The sequence below is a fragment of the Dipteris shenzhenensis genome, chromosome 30 (genome assembly GCF_047967505.1).
Source record: "Dipteris shenzhenensis isolate YYH24624 ecotype China chromosome 30, Dip_SZ_1.0, whole genome shotgun sequence".
Classification (NCBI taxonomy): Eukaryota; Viridiplantae; Streptophyta; class Polypodiopsida; order Gleicheniales; family Dipteridaceae; genus Dipteris; species Dipteris shenzhenensis.
Window position 1 is genome coordinate 40,389,698 of NC_141625.1, and position 4,330 is coordinate 40,394,027.

The window sequence follows — 4,330 nt, forward strand, 5'->3', positions numbered from 1 at the left end:
GACCACACTATCAACATATACGGGACTTGCATCTACATGCATTTGTAATATTTACCATTCAAGATTTTATTATGGGCATCATTGTGGACCATCCCCCAAGTCAAATAGATAATGGGCTCAAAGGAGTCTGAAATGAATGCTGTCAAAGAGGCAAAGAGTATAGAAGAGCTTAATTCTACAAATGAGGCTACATTGGAAGAAATGGGAAGCTCTTTCAATGTTAGGGTTATGATCGGTCTCAGTATCTCAGATTCGGTGGAGAGGAGGTTACAATCCTCTCTATTCCTTCAAAAGATGTCAATGACAACATTATGATGTCCATTCTCTGGTGTGGTACTACCTTTTTCTTGGCTTGATAATTCAATATTTTGACTAAATCTAATAAGCTAATATTCATTTATTTGTTGATGCAGTATAGTTATCTCACGGTTTCCTAGATTAGTATGGAACCGTGTATAAGCTGGATTCTATCCTTTCTCCTATTCTTAGTGATAGCAAAAAGACTACAGCCGATGTTTGCAAATGGTTGCAACCTCTACATTTAGAGGGTGTGTGAATCTTCTTTATGGCATATCACGAGACGTAAGTATAATCTAAACCTCTTGAATTGGCAATATTGTGTTAAATCATAGTGGTTCTTAATTGTTCCTGTAGTGCACATTGGAGTCTGAGTCTACTCCAAAAGCACTACATCCTGCACAAGAACTAGATACTCGGTGTACACCCAGAGCATCACAACCTCCACTCAAAGCATCACAAGAGTTGTGATGCATGTATGATGTTATTTTTGTATATGTTAAGTTGCTTGTAAATTTCATGAAATATAAAATTTCATGTCATCTTATCTAATTTTTAAATGTAATTCAAGAAATTAATGAAAGCATTGTTCATATTAAATGAAAATTCGCATGTCATCTTATCTAATTTTCAAATGTAATTAATGAAATTAATGAAAGCATTGTTCATATTAAATGTAATTGCATGTCATCTTATCTAATTTTTAAATGTAATTAATGAAATTAATGGAAGTATTTTTCATATTCTCATGATGTTCATGTGTTGTTCAATGCCATTAATGTCTTATCTCATCTTATATTATTTTAAATGTAAGTTAAAATATCAGCTCATGTAATTATTGAATGTAAGTTTAAGTGTAATGTTGTGCTACTTTTTAAATTGTGAATATCTTATGTCAAGCACTTTATAGAAAATCTTTCACTTCACTTTAATAATTATATATATAAAGTGTCTCATATCCCAAAGCATAATAATTATACAAGTCAAATTCCAAACCAATGTCATCCATATTATCTCTCTCTTAAGCACTTTATAGCAAATCTTTCACTAACTTTAATAATTATATGTAAAATCTCTCATATCCCAAAGCACAATAATTATACAAGACAAATTCCAAATCACTGTCATCCATATTGTCTCTTTCTTTAATGTTATCTTCATCTCCTTTCCGATGTAAGTTAGAATGTCATCTCATATAATTATTTAATGTAAGTTTAAGTGTAATGCTATGCTACTTTTTAAATTGTGAATATCCTATGTCAAGAACTTTATAGCAAATCTTTCACTTCACTTTAATTATAATTATATATAAAGTGTCTCATATCCCGAAGCACAATAATTATATTTGTCTCCTTTCTATAGAGTTATCTTCATCTCCTTTCCGATCTCTTCTCCTATTTCTACTCACATAGTCAATTCAATTCTCATCTCCTCTCCTATCTCCTTGCTAGCTTTTCTTATCTTTAGTTATTCTCTCACATTTCTACTCACATACTCAGTTCACTTATCCTCTCCTACTTCTACTCGCATACTTAGTTCTCATCTCCTCTCCTATCTCCTCGCTATCTTTTCTCGCCACTCTTTAGTTTTCCTCTCCTATTCTACTCAATGTGTACTTTGCAAATGGAGAAAGTTCTTGCAATTATCAGTTCTATTGAGCACACAATCAAGGACAACTTATCATGGATTGGCGAGAACAAAAGACAACGAGGGGAGTGAATGAGGCAAGGACCATTGACACAATATGAGAAAGATGAGTTTCTTGCCTAGAAGTGGCTTGAGTCGAAAGAGAATGACAACATAAGATAATGCAGAAAAGAGCTAAAAGTACTCTTCAACAAGAGAAGAGCTTGTACATCTATTTGGAGAGATGTCTTATAGAGTCACTCATTCTGGAAAATATTCAACAAACCAAGCTGAAAGTATTGGGTATCTTTATGTATTATAATTATATCGAGGAAGATGAAAAAAATGACACAGAGGATGGTGTAATCCACGACATAGAGATGGCTAATGTGAACTCAGGATTGTAGCTTATGTCTACTACTGAAAGGTGTTTTTTGACACCATATGGCTCTGAGATTTACTTGTACTTGGATTTACTTATACTTGGGTCCCTCGGTTATATCAAAAACTACTTTCACAAATGTTATGAACTCTGTTTTTCATGTGCTCTAGTTTTAATAACATGTCATGTCCACTTTCTTAATTTGAATTTTCTTTAGGTTACTTCTTACTTTAATATTTTATATCAAGAGACACTTTTTTTTCCCATTTTCAATCTAAAAGTACCTCAAAAAGAGAATTTGGACAGTGCACTAATCTAAACAAATTTGGACCCATCACCAGTCCAAAATTAATGAAAAAGTGTTTAATATGAGCAGCATTCAACTGGCAAAGAACCCAGTATTTCATGCCAAAACAAAACACATTGAAGTGCATTATCACTTCGTTTGTGAGAAAGTTCTTAGTGAAGAAATCGACTTGATACATTGACAGGTCATTGATATCTTCACCAAGCAACTTTCCCGCGACAAGTTTGCACATTTTCGACATCAGCTTGGTCTTTGCCAATTGCAACTTAAGAGGGGGAAGTGAAGGTTAAGTTGTACACCTTTGTACATACTTTTTTTGTTGTGCTCTTTTTGCAATCTTGTGCATCTTTTTTTATCTTTATTTTTGTCGCTGTTATGTAACATTTAGAAAATCCTAAATTTGTGTTTTGTAAAGCACCCTCTTCTTATGTGGTGCAATTTAAGAAGGGCTATTGAGAATGGTGTGTAAATTGCACCATAAGGGTTATGGGACAAACCCTAACCCTAGCCCTAACCTTAAGGGGTCCATGTATGTATTCCTATTTTCCTTGGAATACAGTTAGTGTATAGTTAGTATCTTGTGTGCACTCCTCTCCCTCCCTCTCTCATTTCCATTAGCACATATTTTGCCTCTTCTTAGTGAGATCCTTAAATTGATCCATGAGAGGATATGGAAAATAGATTTTAAGACAAGCCTATTGAAGCAAGATATATTTGAGATGAGAACATGGCAATAGGGTCACAAGAATATAAAGAACAATGGAAGAAACAAATTTGAGATTAGAATATGATAATATGGTGAGAAGAAGAAGGGTTTAGGGGGTAAGGAATTGATATTATTGGGATACATACTGGGGAAGGTTTTATGGGAAGGTTTAAAAGGATACCTGCAAGACATGTTGGAGGAGGTGGTATCTACGAGATAGTTTGGGAGAGGGAAGACTACCTTAGTGAGTCAAGAGGGGGGTTGATTTTTCTATAAGCCTTGTAAGTTCTTAATCCATTCCTTATAACCTCCTTATAACTTAAAGGCCCTTTTTGAGTCTAAATCTCCCCTAAGGGTGTCTTCTCCCCCTCTCTTCTCTCCTCTCTTCTCCTCTCTCTTCTTTCTCCTCTCTTATTCCCCTCTCTATCCCCTCTTCTCCTTTCTCCATATTTTGATTTATTGTTTTATGTTAAGATTTTTTTATTCTCTCCCTATCCTCTCCCCTCTTCCCTTTATCTTTCTCGCCTTCCCTCTCCCCTTTATTTTCTCTCCCTCTCCTCAGATTTCTTTCTCTTTTCTTTGGGCTATATCTTTCTTTTTCTCTCCTTTCTTCTCCTCCTTTCTCCGCCCTTTCTTCTCCACCTTTCTCTCCCCTTTCCTCTTTGTCTCCATGTTGTTGCTTCCTTGTCAAGTGTGTTGTGATGTTTTTTCCCCCTCCCTCGTCTCTATACGTGTCCTTTCTGCCTTCTCTCCTATTTCAATTTCTCTTCTCTTTTCTCTTTCTCTTCTCTTCCTCTTAATTCTATGGGATGCATCAAAACTTCTCTTCTCTTTTCTCTTTCTCTTCTCTTCCTCTCAATTCTATGGGATGCATCAAAGCTATAAAGTTTTGCATCTACATGTGTATATAAATTTTGGATTTGAGATTTATCTAAACACTAAGTGCCTTTGTTTTAGACATGGCATCTAGTGGGAGTGCATATAGTGGGGGTGGAGTCTTGGACCAAGTGGA